At 44.2% G+C, this 21,939-nt stretch overlaps 1 protein-coding gene across 4 annotated transcripts in view; it reads left to right on the forward strand.

Annotated features, from left to right (window-relative positions):
- LOC147628222 (uncharacterized) overlaps positions 1 to 21,939 on the forward strand; it is a 115,996-nt gene that overhangs the window by 76,073 nt on the left and 17,984 nt on the right. For 2 of the 4 annotated variants that reach the window (XM_086813289.1, XM_086813292.1), the window contains exon 2: positions 16,050 to 16,146. The exons of 1 other annotated variant lie outside the window; for it this stretch is intronic. The gene's annotated coding sequence lies outside the window, so the exon portion shown is untranslated. Of the gene's footprint in view, positions 1 to 16,049; positions 16,147 to 16,234; positions 16,419 to 21,939 lie in introns of all 4 variants that reach the window. One more of the 4 variants, XM_086813290.1, reaches the window with a different exon arrangement.

Raw genomic sequence — 21,939 nt, forward strand, 5'->3', positions numbered from 1 at the left:
AGATTCTTCACTCTAAGTGAAGAAGACAGAGCATAGGATTGTTTTACTCGTCATCTATGTGGATGACTTGATTATCACAGGTGATCATGGTGCAGATGTGATGCATGTCAAGCAAGCATTGGTGGGCAATTTGACATGAAAGACCTTGGTGAGTTGAGATACCTTCTTGGAATAGAAGTGGTTAAAGATCATGCAGGTACGTGGTTAGTACAGCGCCAATATGCATTGGATATGTTGGCAAAGTATGGCATGATAGGGTGTAAGCCTATGAGTACACCTTTGGAGCAAAATGTGAAGTTGCGGGCTGATTATGGTGATGAGCTTGATGATCCATCTATGTACAAGAAGATGGTTGGTAGTCTCATATACATGACTATCACACGCCCGGATTTGAGTTATGCTGTGGGGCTAGTCAGTCAGTTTATGCAGAGCCCCAGAAAACGACATTTGGATGCAGTGAGACGCATCATGAGATATGTGAAGACCACTGCACATTATGGTCTATTTTATGAGAGTCGTAAAAGTTTGGAGATACATGGCTACACAGATGCTGATTGGGCAGGTAGCTCATATGACAGGAGGTCTACTAGTGGTTATGCTTTTACACTTGGAAGTGCCGTGGTGAGTTGGAGTAGCAAGAAGCAACCTACAGTTGCTTTATCTAGTACAGAGGCTGAATACACAGGTGCAGTCATTGCTACTTGTGAGGCAGTTTGGTTAAAGAGTCTCTTGGCAGATTTATGTGAGCCTATTGATGGCAAAGTTGTGATTCATTGTGACAACATGAGCAGTATACAGTTGGCCAAGAATCTAGTGTTTCATGCGAGGACCAAACACATAGAGATCCATTATCACTTTGTCAAGAAGGTGCTGGATGGTACAGTTGATCTTCAGTATGTGAAGACTGATGAGCAGGTGGCAGATATCTTTACAAAGCTACTTAGCAGGGAGAAGTTTGAGTACTTCCGTACTATGTTGGGAGTACATGGGATGAGGTTGAGTGGGAGTGTTGAGAGTCTTGATATTCCAAGCTCATCTACATCTTCATCGGCAGTACATCATGAGCTTGAGAGGGGCTGTTGAGATTCAAGCTCGATGTCAGTGAGCCAGCTATGCTATGTGCTGGCAGATTAGGTAGGAACATGTGTGAGACATAAATGACCGCGTGTCCAGCTGGTCATAGTGTGTGGACATTAGCTAGGGTTAGATGTGTGTGGACACAACTCATAGTGTGGTGTGTGTATTATGCATTAGGGCATTATGCTTTGTGTGAGAGTGGAGATGGCTTCCCTCTGGTTAGGATTTGCAATATACATTAGGGTTTGCTCCTGTGTGTGTGTCTCCTCCCCCTCTACCAATCTTTCAACAGAGATTCAAGCTCGATGTCAGTGTGAGCCAGCTATGCTATGTGCTGGCAGATTAGGTAGGAACATGTGTGAGACATAAATGACCGCGTGTCCAGCTGGTCATAGTGTGTGGACATTAGCTAGGGTTAGATGAGTGTGGACACAACTCATTGTGTGTTGTGTGGATTATGGATTATGGCATTATGCTTTGTGTGAGAGTGGAGATGGCTTCCCTCGATGGTTAGGGTTTGCAATATACATTAGGGTTTGCTCCTGTGTGTGTGTCTTCTCCCCCTCTACCGTTCTTTCAACATGGTATCAGAGCATCCAAGATGAACTGACTCACGCAGTCCGAGATACCCTGTTTTGATGCGCTTCCACGGCTCCAAATCACAATGTAGTGGTGCAATCAAGTATGGGCAACTTGCATTGACACCTAAACAACCTCAATGTAGAGTATCAACACCATCTGACATGTGTACATATCAATTTTTGAAAACCCCTTTCTGATTATGTGCAAGAAATCAAGAAGTTTGTAGATGCATTGGCCACAATAAATGCCCCCATGCCTGATGATGATTTGGTGGATATTACCTTGCGTGGTCTTGGCAAGGAATACAAATCTTTTGATACATCTATCTCAGTGAGGAGTACAGGTTTACCAGACTTTGATGAGTTGGTTTCACTCTTGCTGGTTGAGGAAATCAAACTCAGTGATTCATTTCTGGATGCATCTACTAGCCATGATGATAATGGCAGAAATCAGGCTTTCTACTCGCAGAGAGGCTTTAGAGGCAGGGGGAGATTCACATCACGTGGACGTGGTGGTAATGGTCGTGGATGGCAGGACAGGTCACCACAGTAGAATTTTCAGCCTTCATATGGTGCTAGAGGTGGTCGTGGATATGCACCTCAGAGAGGCAGAGGTAAACCCCGTGGTAGAGGACGTTGGCAAGGCCAACAAAATTCTATGCAAGATGTGGAATGCCATTATTGTGGCAAATTTGGACATATGGCGAGAGATTGTTTTCGCAAACAGAATGATTTGAGAGGGGGTAGAGCACAACGTGGTGATCATTATGGTGAAAATTATGCACAACATGGTGGAAACTATGTATCAAGCAGCAGTAATGATGGCACTGCAAATCATTTGTTTGCCATGAAGCATGTTGTGGGTTCTGTGACGACAAATGCTGAGAATGATGACACATGGTATATGGACTCAGGAGCATCAAACCATATGACATGTCATGGTGAATGGTTTGAGCATATGAAGCCTATGGATGTGAAAGGCTATGTGGAAACACGAGATGATACTCAGCATGCCATTACACATGTTGGAAGTGTACCATTGGTTATGCACAATGGTCAGACAAAGTCTATGTCAGATGTGTTGTATGTGCCTTCTATCACAAAGAGCTTGGCCTCACTTGGTCAAATGGTGGAACAGGGATTACAGGTTCATTTCAACGAGCATGGTTGCTTCGTTGAAGATTTCAAACATGGATGTAGAGTCATTGCCAAAGGCAAGAAAGAAGGCAGAGTGTTTAAGCTGGATGTTGTAATTCTTGAGCTAAAATCAGCCATGTTCTCCAAAAGTAAAAATGTGGTACATGACATTGATATGTGGCATAAGAGGATTGGACATGTCAATATACAGAGATTAAAGAACATGCAAACAAGAGGCATTGTCAGTGGATTGCCTAGGTTCAAATATGATGGGAATATGCATGTTTGTGAAGCCTGTCAGTTTGGGAAGCAGGCAAGGTTGAGGTTTCCTAGAGAAGGAAATATGAGTAGCAGGCCACTTGAGATCGTACATAGTGATGTATGGGGTCCTGCACAAAACCCATCTATCAAAGGCAGTTTATACTATGTGACATTCATAGATGATTTCAGCAAGATCACATGGATATACTTTCTTAGAGAGAGGAGTGAAGCATTGGAAAAGTTCATGGATTTCAAAGCTTTTGCAGAAAAGCAATATGGTTGTTGGATTAAATGTTTGAGGACAGATGGAGGTGGTGAATACACCTCAAAAGCTTTTGAGCATTTCTTGAGGAAGCATGGAATAAGAAGACAATTGACTTGCAAGTATACAGCTCAGCAGAATGGTGTGGCTGAGAGAAAGAATAGAGTCATATGTAAAGTGGCAAGGGCAATGCTTAATGAAAAGGGCATGCCAGATTACTATTGGGTAGAAGCATGTGCTACTGCAGTGTATATACTGAACAAAACACCTACAGCAGCCATTCATGGAAGCACGCCAGAGATGCGGCTTACAGGTTATAGACCAGACATTGGACACCTCAAAGTTTTTGAATGCATAGCTTATGTACATGTGCCTGATGAAAGAAGAAGGAAGTTGGATCCTAAGGCAGAGAAATGTGTATTTGTTGGATATGCACAGGATCGAAAGGCATACAAATGTTATAACCCACAAACCAGACAAGTCATCTCACGAGATGTGGTGTTTGATGAGCTTGCTAGTTGGTACAAAGCAAAAGATGAGAGTGTCATTGAGTCACTTGAGGCTGATGTGCATGTGAACTTGCCACAAGCAAGTTCTAGTTCTACTACTATGTCTGGGCCAGCAGCAGCAGAAGCTGAGAGTAGCAGTGTACGTCCATGGTCAGGACGTTTGAGGCATGAGAGTGTGAGTACTGGGAGTAGTGCTATGGATAAAGGAAAGAAGAAAGTCGAAGGAATTGGAATCACAGGTTATGAGTCATCTAGTTCAGAGAGTTTGGATGAGAAGCTTGGCATACCTGTTTTACGCACACCTGGTGCTAGGCAGGACAGATATGTGCCACCACATGCTAGAGTTACAGGTGTACAGAGTGACCCGCATGCATTGCGGAGATCCCAGAGAGTCAGATATCCAGTTGACAGATTGATATATCGAGATTTTGCTATGCAATATGCATACATGACATCTACGGTGAAGCATGTGGAACCTACATCCTATACAGAGGCTATTGAAGAGCATGTATGGGAGAAAGCAATGGATGTAGAGATGGACGCATTGGTCCATAATGACACATGGGACTTGGTTGCATTACCAAAGGACAAGAATGTTATTGGATGTAAATGGGTTTACAAAGTGAAGTGCAAATCTGATGGTTCTATTGAGAGACATAAAGCAAGATTGGTAGCAAAGGGTTATGCACAAACCCAAGGTTTGGACTATGATGAAACCTTTAGTCTAGTGGCTAAGATGGGCACAGTGAGAGCAGTCATTGCTATGGCTGCAGCTAATGGCTGGGAAATGCATCAGATGGATGTCAAAAATGCATTTCTGAATGGAGAACGACAAGAGGAAGTGTATATGGCATAGCAAGAAGGGTATGTACACCCTAGATATCCCACTGACGTATGCAGATTGAAAAAGGCATTGTAATGTCTGAAGCAAGCACCTCGTGCTTGGAGTGATAAGATGAGTAGATATCTTATCTCACTTGGTTTTCAGATTTCTACAGCAGATTCTTCACTCTATGTGAAGAAGACAGAGCATGGGATTGTTTTACTCGTCATCTATGTGGATGACTTGATTATCAGAGGTGATCATGGTGTAGATGTGATGCATGTCAAGCAAGCATTGAGTGGGCAATTTGACATGAAAGACCTTGGTGAGTTGAGATACTTTCTTGGAATAGAAGTGGTCAAAGATCATGCAGGTACGTGGTTAGTACAGCGCCAATATGCATTGGATATGTTGGCAAAGTATGGCATGACAGGGTGTAAGCCTATGAGTATACCTTTGGAGCAAAATGTAAAGTTGCGGGCTGATTATGGTCATGAATTGGATGATCCATCTATGTACAGGAAGATGGTTGGTAGTCTCATATACATGACTATCACACGCCCGGATTTGAGTTATGCTGTGGGGCTAGTAAGCCAGTTTATGCAGAGCCCCAGGAAACCACATTTGGATGCAGTGAGACGCATCATGAGATATGTGAAGACCACTGCACATTATGGTCTACTTTATGAGAGTGGTAAAAGCTTGGACATACATGGCTACACAGATGCTGATTGGGCAGGTAGCTCATATGACAGGAGGTCTACTAGTGGTTATGCTTTTCCCCTTGAAGTGCCGTGGTGAGTTGGAGTAGCAAGAAGCAACCTACAGTTGCTTTATCTACTATAGAGGCTGAATACAGAGGTGCAGCCATTGCTACTTGTGAGGCAGTTTAGTTAAAGAGTCTCTTGGCAGATTTATGTGAGCCTATTGATGGCAAAGTTGTCATTCATTGTGACAACATGAGCAGTATACAGTTGGCCAACATCCAGTGTTTCATGCGAGGACCAAACACATAGAGGTCCATTATCACTTTGTCAGAGAGAAGGTGCTGGATGGTACAGTTGATCTTCAGTATGTGAAGACTGATGAGCAGGTGGCAGATATCTTTACAAAGCCACTTAGCAGGGAGAAGTTTGAGTACTTCCGTACTATGTTGGGAGTACATGGGATGAGCTTGAGGGGGAGTGTTGAGAGTCTTGATATCCCAAGCTCATCTACATCTTCATCGGCAGTACATCATGAGCTTGAGAGGGGCTGTTGAGATTCAAGCTCGATGTCAGTGTGAGTCAGCTATGCTATGTGCTGGCAGATTAGGTAGGAACATGTGTGAGACATAAATGACCGCGTGTCCAGCTGGTCATAGTGTGTGGACATTAGCTAGGGTTAGATGTGTGTGGACACAACTCATTGTGTGTTGTGTGGATTATGGATCATGGCATTATGCTTTGTGTGAGAGTGGAGATGGCTTCCCTCTATGGTTAGGGTTTGCTCCTGTGTGTGTGTCTCCTCCCCCTCTACCGTTCTTTTAATACCAATCAGCCTCCCTAGCTCCAAGCTTCCCCAAACCTCGAAGCTAGTCTTGTGTGCATGTAGCACATAGTAGATACACACTGTGCATATGACAACGGGTTCAGAGTTGGTCTCCGCACCCACATTTTAGAAGGCACAGCAATTTGCCTTTGACGTTAAGAAGGTCTCATTCCATCGAGATTTCATCGTCTTGTCTCTATTGGGGTGTGACATGATCTTAGGACTTCAGTGGTTCTGTCAGTATGAGCCTATTCCTGATTGGGGGCAGGACACTTTTACTGTCTGTAAAGGTTTTCCTGAGCCTGTCATGATTTGTGGGGATAGAAGCATTCTTGGCAACCCATTGATTTCGCATCTCCAGGCCCGACAAGCTATCCGCAAGGGAGCAGAAGGAGCGCTACTTTATGTTCGTGCTCAAACAACCTCTACCTCATCGGTAGCATCCATCTCATCTTCAGTCCCTCGGTTAGCAGACCTCCTGTCCAGACATCAAGACATTATGCTCAGGGACGATCTCTCGCCCAGTCTCACCACCCTCTCGCCCTAAGGACCATCACGTTGATTTGATCCCTGGATCGGATTCTCCTAGCAGGTTTCCGTATCGTCTTTCCAAGACTTTAGAGGGTGAGTTAGAAAAACAATTATCTGAGCTCCTCCGAGCCGGATTCATTCGGCCTTCTTCCTCACCAAAAAGCCGCCTCAGAAGCGCTTGTATCATGTTTCTTGGCTAAAACCATATTTTGGACCAGAAGTGTTTGATGTTTCGGATGAACAGTAGCCAAACGTGGTAGACGAAGCAGAAGTCATCGAGCCCGAGCAGATCCTTCTTCATCGTTGGAAGCATGGTTCTGGTCGATGGATACATCAGTTCTATACGAAGTTCTAAGATCGAGGTACCCACGAATCCGTATGGCTAGACGAGGAGTTTTTTCAAGAGTACCCCCAGTTGTTGGCGGACTACTTGGAAGCCATGAACCTGCCGCCAAGCTAAGCAGGAGGGAATGTCACATGCACTGTGCACTGTAGTGCATGGTGACAAACTGGCTCATCATCATGAGTACAACATTGTAACAGTGTAGTACCATTCAGGATGATATTTGTCGTACACCGTGACCCCATTGTAATCCTCAGTCCAAGATAAGTTAGGCACGAGCTACATAGGTCATTCGCAGCCATAGCAAGTCAGTTAGTCAGTCTAAGTCCCTTAACCCACTTGAAGAGACGCATTCATGCATGTATAGTCAATAGAAACCTTAGGGTTTGCATAAGAAAGCATTTTGCATATTGCACATCATTCATTCATGGCATCTCGACCATTGCAGAAATCCCAGATATCATCTAGTATATATCAGGATATTTACTAGGAATTTTTTGGTATTTTTTCATCATTTTCAGCATTTTATACATTATTTATGCATTTATTGTGGACATGAGCAGTCGGCCAGCTCTGTAGCCAGCCGACTGGATCACTTAGTCCATATAAATAGATCAACATGTTATTCATCCGTTCATTCATCATATTTAGCAGTAGAGCATTCAAGTGCTTGGCATCTTCAGCACAAGGAGCATAAGCGATTGCAATTTCAGCCATCATCCCTCAGCATTTTCCTCCTACAGCACTAGGCGCCTCAATGCATGAGCATTCAGCCATCCTGCATCAGCAAAACGCATCAGTTCAGCATTCAGCCAACAGTTCACCTTGCGTTTTCTGCATCCATACAGTTTTCAGCATTCATCATCTGAACGTTTTGCTCCAGCCACTTGGTGAATGTAAAACGCAGCATTCATAATCATTTATAGCATTCATACTCAGTCTAGAACAGTCCCAAACAGCCCCTCTCTCAGCCTCAGCTTTGCATCCCTCCCTCATTCCATTGGGAAGAGTGCATAGGCTCGAGCTTGGACATCTTTGGTGCTTCTACAGCAGTGTGCAGTTCAACCCAACTCTTGGTCTTCAGAGGTCTTACGTTTGGCTTATCGTTAGTCACACCGTTACACCGTTAGTCTCTTGAAAGATAATAAAGCAAATACTATCTCGGTAACGGGATAGGGGGCCCTTCAGTGAGTAATTTGGGACCCCATACGGTGTACAATTCTCATCTCTCTCTCACATATCTCTTAAAAGTTTGAAGTCTTAAGTGGATTGCTAAACTTGTGAAACTCAGAATATAGAAGACGGTGTGAGCATTTGTGTGACAGGATCCTCCAATAAGAATACTTCCGCTGTTGGGTGTTGGACTCACACACTCACACACACAAACCTGCACATTAGGGTTAGGTGCAGGGTAGAAAAGCTCACACACAGAAATGAGAGAGAGAGAGGGAGAGCCAAAAGTGTGGTATCCACAAAATGCAAGTCAACCCTTGCATGTGTACCACATCCATATAATATAGAAGTACAAAATATTATATGTTAAGAGTGTCCTTTCACACTTGATGTCCAAGGGAAAAAACCACATGGGAAAAGTGCCCTTGGTTAAGCCATGTTCACACATAGCACTACCATAAGTGAGCATATGCCTACAAATCTCCCCTGTAGTGGAAGTGTGAACCTGTACAAGGTAGCAGATTACTCTCTGTATGAGAGTAAGCCCAAAGCTTTGCGGAAAGCTGCAAACTTTTCTCGAGGTAAAGCCTTTGTGAATAGATTTGCAACATTATCCTGTGTAGCAGTAAGATAAACTGATCTCCCCTGCATGTAGCCTCTCTCTGACATAGTGATAATGAATCTCAATGTGCTTGGTACGTGCATGAAATACTGGATTTCGTGCCACGGCCATAGCACTCTAGCTATCAGTGAGAATGGTGGTGGGTGTCTGTTGACACTCACGAAGATCAGCCAATAGTCTCCTCAACCATACACAATCTACTGTAGCTGTAAAGACTGCCTTGTACTCAGCCTCACAAGTAGATGTAGCAACAGTAGGTTGCTTTTTACTCAACCAAGATATGCATGAACTGCCAAGAAAAAAACAATTCCCACTGGTGAATTGCCTGGTATCATAATCACCAGCCCAATCTGAATCACTGTATGCATAAAGCTGTAAGCTGCCCCCCCCCCCCCCCCCCCCCCCCGGGATAGAACAAACCAAGATCCAGGGTACCCTTAAGATAACGAAAAATGCGTTTGACTGCTTGCCAATGCCTTGTGCCTAGGCTGTGCATGAATTTGCTCAACAAAGACACCCCAAAAGATATGTCTGGCCTTGTGTTACACAAGTAAATGAGGCATCCCACTGCCTGGCTGTAAATGCCGGCCTCAAAAGGCTCTCCAATATCATGCATAGTAAGCCGTACACCTGGTTCTACCGGAGTAGAAATAGGCTTACATTCATCCATGTGAAACTTTTTTAGCAAACTTTTTATGTACTTAGTTTGCTGCATAACAATGCCATCATCTGTATGCATAAACTGTATGCTGAGATAGTAGTGTAAAGGCCCCAAATCTGACATATCAAATTCAGCTTTCAAATCAGCTTTGAAATCTGAAATTTGTGCTTTGCTAGTACCTGTAATGAGCATGTCATCTACATACAAGATGACTATGAGAATATCGGCATCGGTTTTCTTCACATACAATGTGCTTTCAGCTGGACTATTTTCATAACCTTGGCTGGTTAGATGAGCATGTATCTTGTCATACCAAGCTCTTGGAGCTTGCTTTAACCCTTACAATGCTTTGTGTAACCTGCATACTTTATGTTCCTCACCAGGAACTACAAAACCAATGGGTTGATTTACATATACTTCATCCTGTAAATCCCCATTTAAGAATGCAGTTTTGATGTCCAATTGATGCACTTTCCATCCTTTATGTGCAGCCAATGCAATCACTGATCTTATTGTGGTCATTCTCGAAGTAGGAGCAAAAGTCTCTTCATAATCTATTCCCTTTTTCTGGAGTAGCCTTTAGCCACAAGTCTTGCTTTGTACCTGTCAATACTACCATCAGACTTTCTTTTGACTTTGTACACCCACTTTGTTCCAATGACATGCTTGCCTTTAGGCAATTCCACAAGATCCCATGTATTGTTCTTCATGATAGAAGAAATTTCAGCTTGCATAGCTTGCAACCAATGCTCATTCTCATCATAAGAAGAAGGCTCTTCTGAATCAAAGAGACCACCCATTGCTAATGCAGACTCCCCAGGATGTATATTCAAAGCATGGCTGGAACTAGCCCTTGTTCTACCTGTGAGTGGAGCTGCAAGTTTGCTTTCTTGTAAAGTTTTCAGCAACCATCTTGGCACTGACTTGGCTGTGTCTATGGCTGTTTGCTCTTCCCTGACAAGATCTTCCACTTCTTCCATAGAAGGGGACTGAATGGCTGGCTGTTCCATATGTTCTACATGAGGATTTTCTTGTGTTGGGGCTGGCTGATCTAAATTCCCCCTAATTGCAATGGGTAAAAGTCCATCAAACATGTCCTGTATGCTTGTATCATTGCTTTTATACAAGCTGTACATGGGCTGTTCTGAATTTTCAGCAAATACCACATCTCTACTTACAAAAATCCTTCGTGTAGTTGGATTATAAAGATGGTATCCTTTGCTCTCATTGCTGTAGCCCACAAAAATGCATTTAATTGCTTTGTCATCTAGCTTTGTTTGGAGTTGTTCTGGCACATGTGCATATGCCAAACACCCAAATGTACGCATATAGTCCACCGTTGGCTTTCTTCTATACCAAGCCTCAAATGGTGTTATGGTTTTCAAAGCTTTTGTTGGTGGACACGTGTTCAACACATGAGTTGCACGCATTATAGCTTCCATCCAAAATTTGTGAGGCAACTTTTGTGCTTTCACCATGCATCTTGCCATCTCCATGAGAGATCTATTTTTCCTTTCAGCTACACCATTTTGCTGCGGTGTATAAGACACAATACATTGGTGTTTGATACCCTTTTGAAGCATATAATCCATGAATGCATTTGACATGTATTCTCCACCTCTATCTGAGCGGAGTGTTTGGACTTTACATCCACACATATTTTCAGCCATTGCTACAAAGTGTCGAAAGCATGTAAACATAGCTGCTTTCGCTTTCAAGGGGTAAGCCCAAGTAAACCTGGAGTAGTCATCAATGAATGTGACGAAGTAAATATGCCCCCCTATGGATGGTGTCCGCATTGGACCACATACATCACTATGTATGAGTTGTAATTTACTTTCAGCTCTAACAGCTCCATCTTTGGGGAATGGTTTTCGTTGCATCTTTCCCAAAATACACCCCTCACATACATGTCTTGGTGGAGACTCAAGAGGCGGCATATTATCAACCATATGATGCTTCTGCAAAAGCATCAAACTCTGAAAATTTACATGCCCAAAACGAGCATGCCATAGCTCTGCATCATGCATAGCAGGAGTGTGGACAGCCACTGTATTTGCATCATAAGTACGCTTGTCATAGCTGTCCAACTTATACAAGCCTTTGTATCGTGTTCCAGAAGTGACTATTTCATAACCCTTTGATGGGTCTTTTACCAAACACTTCCCGTCTTCAAATTCAACCTTTAAACCTTGGTTGTTTATGGCTGAGACAGAGAGCAGATTTTTCTTTATTTCTGGAACATACAATACATTTTTCATACAAATATTGGCACCATTGGCTGCAATAAGTATGACATTGCCAATTCCCTTTACTGGATATGTGGTATAATCTGCACATGATATAGTGCGGCCATTTGAAGCATAAACCAAGTGTTGAAATACATCTTTGCATGAAGTGATGTGGCTCGAAGCACCACTATCAAAATACCATGATGCATTCTGTCTGTCAGATGCAATGCAAGACATATCAATGTCTGAAGCACTTGGTGTGCCACTAGTGCATGTGACCAAAAAAGTGTACTCTTCTTGGATTACATTAGTTGATTGCTGTGCTTTGTCATCAGAAGAGTCTGCTATTGCATTGCCTGCTTCTTTTCTTTTCTCTTTTGCAATCCGCTTCCTACATTCACTGATGTAGTGTCCAGGCTTATGGCAGTAGTGACATTTGCCCTTCTTTTTGGGCTTGTTTGCATCCCCTTTGTCATACTTTTCACCACCAGAAGAGGGCTGTCCATGACCAGCCTTGCTAGACTGTTGTCCCCCATGCCTAAAGGTCTTTGCTTTACCCTTATCCTTGGCTGTAAATGCCTTGTCTCCACCACGGTTGCTCGATAAGTTTGCTCTTGTTTGCTCTTCCTGCAAGAGTAAACCCACGAGCTCTTCAAAAGTGACAGGATCACCACCTCCTCTCATTGAGAGGTTGAGAGAGGTGTGAAAGGCCAAGTAGGAAGGCGGTAAAGAATGAAGAGTGTTGGTGACCATCTGTCTGTCTGGGATAACCTCATTAATGTTGAGCAATTGTTCCTGCAAATCTTTCACTTTGGTGAGATGATCTGCCATGGAGTCACCCTCATCCATAGAAAGAAGATCCAATTGCCTCTTCAAGTAGGCAACTCTTGCCTCGTTGCGTACCTGATACATTGCTTCCAATGTGTCTCATGCAAGCTTCGATGTCTTGCAAGAACGAACGTGCGGAATAATAGTCCTTTTCACTGAAAGGGCTTTCAATGACATGGCCTGTGCATCTCTAGAGTCCCATCTCTTCTGCTCTTGTGTAGGAGCAGGTTCTACATCAGGAGCTCTTTGAGCACCTCCCCTTTGAGGTGTGGCTGGCTGTATGGTAAGTGGGCATGTGTCATCACCACACACGATGTCCCAAAGCCCTTTGGCTACCAGCAAATTACGGATCATGAAACTTTAGAGGGAGTAGTTAGATCCAGCCAGCTTGTCCTCCTGGGTGAGCACACCAAATACATCTGTAGCATTTTGTGCCATGTCAACAAAATATACCTGCAAGCAAACCAAGCACTAATGTGCACTGCCAGGCAGCCAAATGTCCTGTGCAAATGTATGCCTGCAAACCAAAGCAAGTGTAAACCTGCACCAAATTGTCCAATTACACACAATGTGTATACATATGCAACAAATCACAGCTGTAATGCCCAATTACATGCTCCAATCTGAAAATCCCCAATTTTTATGCACTCCAATCGCTTCAATGTGCATCTAATTGGCCAATTTTCACAAAAGCCCCAAATTTTTGCAAATGAAAGATGTTCAATTTGCTGATTTTGACCTCAATTTTGAAAATCCCCAAATTGCAATTTTTCAATCTGGCCTCAAATTGAGAAATCCCCCAAATTGCACTTGCAATTTTCCTTTGAATCTGACCTGCACTGAAATGGCTGCAAAATTTGTATTTGTGTTTGAACAAAAATGTGTACACAGAATACCTTCAGGCAATGGCAGCACACGTGAAGCAGGTGGTAGGCGGGGAAGCAGACAGGCGAATAGAGCTGACGGGCCAGCAGTCTGGCCAAGGCGTTGGAGGGTGAAGACGGGCGTTGGGCGCTGGGCAGGTGTCAGGCCAGTCAGAGGCGGGCGCTGGGTAAGTGTCGTGCCACCGGGGGTCTGAGCAGCAGGGAGCCGAAGGAGGTGCACCAGAGAGGTGAAGGTCGGGCAGGCGGTGGCAAGCACTGGGCGCGAACAGTGGAAGGAGGCTCAGGGCGAGCGCGCAGGTCGGAGCAGGTTCGTGGGGGCCTTGAACGGCCTGGCTGCGTGCGGAGGTCGGAGCAGGACGGCGACGGCGGCGGCTCTAGACGTCCGGAAGGGACCAGCCACAGGCGCGTTGGGCGGCCTGAACAGAGGAGCGACGGGTGCGCACGGGAGTCAACGGCCAATTAGCCGGAACGGAGGGGCGACGCTGGACGGCCAGTCAGCCGGAACGGATCAGCGACGTCGACTCTGGTCGGCCGGAACGGAGTCTGGGTAGCCGTAATGGAGTAGCGATGGCGACTGTGGTCCGCCGGAACGGAACGGCGAGGACGGCCGGAACGGAGCGCTGACGGGCGGAGGCGCTTCGGGCAGCGATGTCGCTGTCGGCTGGAGAGGGAGGAGCCACCAATGGGCTGAGCGGCGGTGGTCCACTAGTGCCGCCGGCTTTTGGTGGCTGATGGAGGCAGAGGCGGCCGGAATTGATGGATGGAACCTGCATCGACGGAACTGTCGGACGGACAGCGACGGAAATCCGCAGAGCGACGGAAATTTGCAGGTTTTCTTCCAGCAGCAGAATTTGAGGGCCAGCTTCCAGCTCTGATACCAATTGTTGGGTGTTGGACTCACACACTCACACACACAAACCTGCACATTAGGGTTAGGTGCAAGGTAGAAAAGCTCACACACAGAAATGAGAGAGAGAGAGAAGGAGAGCCAAAAGTGTGGTATCCACAAAATGCAAGTCAACCCTTGCATGTGTGCCACATCCATATAATATAGAAGTACAAAATATTATATGTTAGAGTGTCCTTTCACACTTGATGTCCAAGGGGAAAAACCACATGGGAAAAAGTGCCCTTGGTTAAGCCCTGTTCACACATAGCACTACCATAAGTGAGCATATGCCTACATCCGCTGCATGTTACATTTGCTCTTATGCCTTGGAAATTGTTTTCCACTTCATTGCCCTTGGATAAATCTCCATTGTAAGTTAGGTGGCAACCCTGGAGCTTGGTTGTTTTTCCAACAAACCTCCAAAGATAGTCTTTTAAGTGCATTAGATATTTGGTTCTCCAGCTGGGCTGCCTTCTCATTTTGGCAAGTGGGGGGTGTTTCCTGGTTGAAAGGAGTGCTGCCGTAAAGAGAGCTTCTTTTTCCATTCGCTGCTGTAGAAGTGGTGCACAGGTAGGTGTCAGCCCAAGTTAAGGAAAAACTAGAGCCTTCTGTTATTTATGGCAATGTTTTTCTACTGCGTATAAAACTCCCCTTACAAAGGATTTGTGAAACCCTTAGAAAACTTAAAGATCAGGTTTCTAAGGTAAGGTTCTCCCTGTTTGGCTGATGGCGGCTGCAGCATGTGTCTTCTGGTGGTGGCAATGAGCTAGTGCAGCTTGAGGAGCAGACTAAGGACGATATTGGCAGCAGGCACAAGCTATGTTGACCTCAGGCTGGCACAGTTTGTGCCTGCACAGGCTTAGAAGCCCTATGTTGTTTCAGGCTGAAGTGTTGGGCTAGCAGGGTGTTCGTTGCCCTTTTGGGCTGCTATAGACGACTTGATATTGCTGCACATTTCTCTCCCTGGCTGAGCTGCTGCAGGTGTTGAGACGGTGGTTGGCCGGTGCTGGTCAGGCTGTAAGTGGGTGCTCATACTGGTGATGTCCCTTCAATGCAGAAGCATTGACCTCCCCGCTAGTTGGGAGTGTGCCTGGCAAGGAGATATGGGGATCATGTGTGAGAAAGAAAAAATAACGCTGTTATTAACATCACAAAAGTCCCGAAGGGTCTATGAGACCAAAAAGCTGTTACATGTGATCCATGAGTAAACTGGATGTCAAAAAAGTAAATGACTAGCTGCCAAAAGGATACTACGTAGACCCGGCGTGTACAATAAAGTAGTCAGTGGCAGAACCACATGTGTTGTGATGCATAATGTGTTGTCCTCATGAACCGTGTACCTTACCTCATATCCACTACCTTTGGGGCTGCCTCTCTCTGTCACCGACAAGTCCTGGATCTGGAGCTGGCAAGTGGAGGGTCTGGGTTGCCAGGACCGGGGGCATTTGGCTCCCTGTAGGAACAATGCTCTTTCTTGGAGGACTTCCCGGGTGTGCGATGCCACAGAAAGAAAGCAAGAAAATCATATTAACGTATACAGAAGGCCAAAATGGCCTATGAGACCAAATACGCAATATGAAGACCATAAAGGTCTTGAACCAATGTCTGGTTCAACAAAAGAAAAAGTTCAAAAGTCCTAATCATCTAATAAAGCTATGATGCTAGTCAGATCTGATTTTGGGTTGGGTTTTTGGTTTGTGTTTGCAGAAATCTTGTCTCCTGGCAGTAGACTGCCCACTTTCCTTCTTTGTGAGCTGCCCGAACTTTGGCTAATTCTGTTGGTTTCTGCTTGAGTTGCATTGAGGTCAGTTCTTTTGTGCTCCATATCTTGGTGTCTTTAAGTGCTTTTGGTTGTTTGAGAATCTCAATCTTCTTATTTTTGGTATGGCAAGTGAGTATTGCATGATTGCCTTGTCGTGAAACTTTGGCATTAAAGTGACTCCACTTTATCATTGGTATGGCTTCAACTACTTGCTGATCCTCCTCTCCATCAAGTGAACCTCCCACACAGATCTGAAGGGCCTCTGACTGCCTTAGTTGCTTTTCCTGGACTTCGATTGCGACTTTTGACTTGAGGTGCTCTCGCAAATCTTCTTGGATTCTCGTCTTGATGTTGCTCACTGTCTCTTGTAGGTCTTGGTGATGATTCTTCCTTTACTTTGGTGATGATTTCTTCTTGTGTACTGATTTCCAGTCTTGAATTGTTCTCCATGGTTGCAAGGCGATCCTCAAGTTCATGCATCCGTTCCTTGAGCACTGTTATTTTCTCCATCAAGTATTTTGTCAGCTCATTTGCACGAGTGGTGGGGGGCCTTCATGGCATTGCCATAGCGGCCACCAAAATGAGCTTTTAAGGCTGCTCCATACATCAAGGCTGGTGTGACAAGGGTGTCAAAAAGCCAACCCTTCGTCGTGGACTCTTGGAATGTGCATGGAAGCATTGCCACTCGAGTAAGCTGAAGGCTGCATATCTCCGTTGTGAGGGCTCTACAACACCACCAGGCACCACACAAGGGTGAGATATACAGATACAAGAACTGGGGCCTCCCAAATCACCTGTTCCAAAGCACCTATCAGCTCAAGTGATACCCTCTGAACTTTTGCTGATCAAAACATATCCAAATCAACTAAGGTTATCCTTCTAGGGTGTTTGATCGAGGCATCTACCCTTCATTGTTCCCCTTAACTCATAGACTCTCCCTCTTCAATCCTCAGAAGAACACCATCCTAATAGTCCATTCCCTGATCACCTTTGATCCTATACCCCCCCCCCCCCCCCCCCCCCCACTCAGATCCAAACTATTATGTTGCTGAGATGGTTGATCCAGCCAAGTGCTCTCCACTTGTCTCAGAGATTTTGTAGTTCACCTCTCCCCTCCAGTCTCAGAACAACCTAGACTAATTGTTCCCCAATTGGACAATCTCTGACCCTGTACAATCCCTCAATTCAGGCCCAAAATTTTGTGTTCCTCAGGCTACTTTGATTCAAGTTGCAGACCATCCAGCAAGTTTTTATATCTCCTACCTGGCTCTGTCAGAGTGAAACATGGGACTCTTAAGCTAAAAAAACCCTGTTCACAGATGATCCCCTTCAAACGAGTTGTACAAACCAGAGACCCATCCTATGATTAGCACACACTATTCAATCTCTGAATCCCAATTAAATCCATACAGTTGACGAAACTAAACCTGTATAATCGAGCACTCACTCCTCATGATCAATTTACACACAAGCCTAACATTCAGGATACACAATAAATCACCGCTTGCTCTAGCCTTGATCTCTTAGATACAATTTGCTTTAGACACCAATGACACTCTTGTTATTGACAGATTCAGAAACAGTTTTCCTTTTATTGAACCTTCATAAACAAGATAAAATCTATGACAATTGACTCACACCTAATTCTGCACAATTAAAGGTAGAAGCATACAAGGGTGAATTCCCAACCAGAAGCCACAATCTTTTAGGTGAGACAATCCTCAATCATCTGTAACACGCAGAAGCTCTGGGAGTCTTCTTTCAGCCCTAAACACCACTGAGAACATGCTGATGCAAAAACGCAGATAGAAGGGAGAGTAGAGAGAGAGAGAGATATGCTGGAAATTCAGTATATTCATATAGTACAAAAAGGTACTCCTAATCTACAGCCATAGGCTGCCTTCATAAAAAGGTGGGAAACACCCAAAATCTGTCCTAGTCTAAGACCCAACTCAAAGGAGTTGAATGAATACAATGAGGAGGAAAACTTGCTATTTATAGTCTCTTGGATTTTATGGAGAGCTGGCCGACTGGACAGTAATACATCAAAAGTGATGTGCCTGTAGTAGCTGCCTTGGTTCTGGTTCAGTCGCCAGCCTATGTGTCTCAGCCGACAGCTCTTGCTCTGCTCTTGTACAGCTGACAGGGATCCAAGTCCTTCTCCAAGTCCACACTACTGCCAAAACAGCCTTGTGTGCTCCAACTTATGGTTCTTATTCTCTTTTTTTGGCTGCCCTCTTCTGGACCAGCATCTGAGAATGTCCATGGCATTTTATGCACATGACATCATCATTATGTACGTTGATAGGATAAAAAATGTTTAGACTTTTTTTGGGTTCATGCTTGTAAATAGGGTGTGTGGAAATAAATGAGTGAGAGGGTGTTATGTACATATTTTCCTTTATGAGAAGAATGTAAATATACTTGGGCCAAGCCATTGGTTTTTTTCTTTGAAACCCCAAGGTGGAGCATACATTTAATATGGCTTAGGGGGAAAAAGAGTGTGATTTTTTAATACTTTTATGAAAGAGTTGTTTAAAAAGAAGAGGTCATTGGGAAAATAACTCGTAATGGACACGAAAGGAAAAAAACAAAAATAGAAGATGCTGGCGACGTGTCAATTCTGGATGTTTACGACTCTGTTCGTGGAGCACATGCATCTACTTGCTAAATCTTGCATGGAGTCTGCAGGCGCTATAAAACACTGGAGCGCAGATCTAAACAGAGAAGGGGAGCGGAGAGAAAAAACAAAAAAAAAAGAGTATTACGAATCTTTTTCTGAGGAAGAATCATGACGCTGAAAAGTTTGCTTGTGACTGAAGACGTTAGAGTGGACCTGTGAGACGGAAGGCAAGAAGGTGAAAAAGACGTCTGCAGCAATTCACTTGAAGGCACGGCTGTTTCTTTTTTATCATCGTGATGCTGCTGATGATCATCGTGATGCTCTGTTAAACGGCAGCTTGCTCTGTCTTGCTGCTGGATTAGAAGTATTGATCGTGACGTTATTATTAGCTGTAAATCTGATGAACGGCGGCCTGCTCCGACTGAACTAGTTGCCACGCAACCTGCTGATGATCGTGAAGCTCTGTATGAATGTTGGCCAGCTCGTACATGATCGTGATGCTGCCTCCTTAAAGCTGAAGAAGTTTGGTGTGCTGAAGCGGTTAGTTGTTGTGGTATGCTGAACAAGTTCAAAAGTCGTGGGTGCAGTCTCCTCTGGTGGACGATTTGCTGAGCAGATGTTTCATCTTGACGTACTGCCAACTGAGAAAAATGGTGATGTGCCTTTTAGTTGCTGGTCATTAAACTCTGCGATCTCTGCTTTAAACGTTTTAAGCTATTGATGAAGACACATGTTATTGTTGATGATCAGTCTGGAGCCATTGATGCTATGTGAAGAAGCGTTTTGTTACTTTTTTATTTTCTTGATCAGAAAAATCAGAGATTTCCAGAACTATCTTTTGTTTTTTCCATTGTGGCGGAATCCATTGCCTGGTGGGTCAATTTGTCTCAGAGTTATTCTACTTCAGAGTGAAGCATGATTCTATCTATTGAGCTCGACAGTGGTATTGAAGAAATCCTTTTTTGTGGTTTTCAAATTGAAGTCATATTCTCCGCAGTGCATGGAGATTACTGGTCTTTACTTTTGCAAGTGGATGAGGAAGAATGGGAGAATGTTCGTTTACCTGCTGAAGAGGACCTCCCTGAATACATTTATCATCTTGAACTTTGTACAGAAGTTGATGTAATTTGATGGAAAATGTATCTTATCTGTCACCTGAAAGCAATTTCCGTCTAATGTCTTTGTAAAGGAGTTTTTGTGGGAATATATGTCTTCTTCTTCTTCGGGTTATTTCAACTTAGTGTGAGGGAAGAAAGTTGGGAGGTTGTTACGAGAAAATGAGGCGTCTGTGACTGGTCTTGTTTGCTTAGGAAGTAGACCATAGTCTTTGCCGTTGGTCTCATCATTCTTTGGCGATCCTGCTGGGGACCCTTAAAGTGTTCTGAATTGGGATTTGTGTGCACCCAAGACAGGATAAACCTGGAAGTATGGCTCACGAGTTTGCTCGTTTTTATGGCTTGCCTAATGAAGATCCGGAAAGGTTTATAGAGAACATAGAATTCACCGCCTTGATTAAAGATCGAAATTCTCCAGAAGTGCTGCTTCAAATTCTATCTTTTTGTTTGGTAGGAGAGGCTCGTTCCTGGTTGCAAACTTTTAGAGCTGAGTTTCATGATAACCAGGGTGTTCAGAGGAACCCCACGTATGGTGAAGTGAAGGCTGCATTGGTTGCTCATTTTGTTTACACCAGAGATGCTGATGGAATATGGAGAGAGTTGTGTGCCTTGCAACAGAATTCTGGCCAATCAGTGGATGACTACTTAGGCCGTTTCACGGTAATGTGGAACAAGTGGCAAGCTGCACTAATACCAGAAATCCCTCCCCGTGTGATTAAGAAGGACCGGTTTATTGCTGGTCTTAGATCTGACATTCGGGTAAAGGTGGAATGCAAGGAACTTTCTACATATGAAGATGTTCTCCGAGTTGCCAAAGAAAAAGAAAGAAAGATGAAGAAGCTGACTCAGATGGGTATAGAGGTGTCAAAAATACCAACCGTTCCAGAGCTTATTCCACATATGGTAGCTGGGCCACCGAACACAGAACCAAAAAAAGAAGAAATGCTGAAAGAAGAAATTCATGAGATGTCTGAACTCATGAAGAATCTCAGCTTAAACTTGATGGCAGGAAGAGGTCGGGGACAAACTCCAAATGGCAAAGGATCAGGCAGTATGCCTCCTATTGGTGGAGCTCCATCATCATGGTTTCCAGGACGAGGTCGAGGTATGAATGCTCCTTATGTGCAATGCTTTAAATGTGGAGATTGGGGCCATTATAGCACTAATTGCGATAAGCCTCCAAGGATGGGTGGTGAAATCTATCCTTTGCCCTCTGGATTAAGTAATAGAGTGAATGATCATAGTGTGGAAATCAAAGATGCAGGTCAACCAGGATTAAGTAGCAGTTCCAAAGCTTCGGTGGAAGAAAAAGGTAAAGGAAAACTAGTGAGTCTGCTTGGTTTGGAAGATGATGAGGTGACTGTTTTGCCTTTGGGCAAGCGAGATCGAAATGAAGAAGCCGAACCCAGTGCTAAGAAAGGCAAGCAAACGGAAGAGGTGATCACTCGTCAGAGGAAGAAAACCAGGAAGCCGAGGAAAAAATACAAGACATATGACTATCCAATAGGGAAAGATCAAGGTGAATACGATCTTGTGGAAGACCTTTCTAAGAGAAAGCCAGATATCACCTTTGCCCAAATGATTGGATTATGTCCCAGGTTGAAGAAAGATTGGCGACGTGCTGTGAATCCAAAAAAAATGGAAAGACCTCTGGTAATGTATTAACTATTTCTGAACTTCCAGATATTTGTCCTTCTGTTGAGGCGTGGCATAATGGTTTAGACCTTGGTGAAGCTTATATTGATGGTGGTGCTCAGATCTGTGTTATCACTCAATCTTGTACGGAGAAATTAAATCTAAAGGTAACCTCCCCTTCAACTTTTCGAATACGGATGGCTAATCATGCAAAGGTAAAATGCTTGGGAATGGTGGCTGATTTGAATATTGAAGTATTCAATACTCTATGTAAAGTGGATTGTCATGTCATGCCTGCGGGATTAGGGGCCTATCCTTTGATTTTAGGGAGACCTTGGTTAAGGAAGGTTGGGGCTATTCAGAATTGGAAAGATGGAGTGATTACTGTACATGCTTCTTCAGGGAAAAAAATGAGTTTTGATATGGTAAGTCGGTCTGAAATCTCTGAAGTTGAAAAGGGAG

This window comes from Cibotium barometz, chromosome 19 (assembly GCF_041138505.1).
Source record: "Cibotium barometz isolate CiBa-2024 chromosome 19, ASM4113850v1, whole genome shotgun sequence".
Taxonomy (NCBI): domain Eukaryota; kingdom Viridiplantae; phylum Streptophyta; class Polypodiopsida; order Cyatheales; family Cibotiaceae; genus Cibotium; species Cibotium barometz.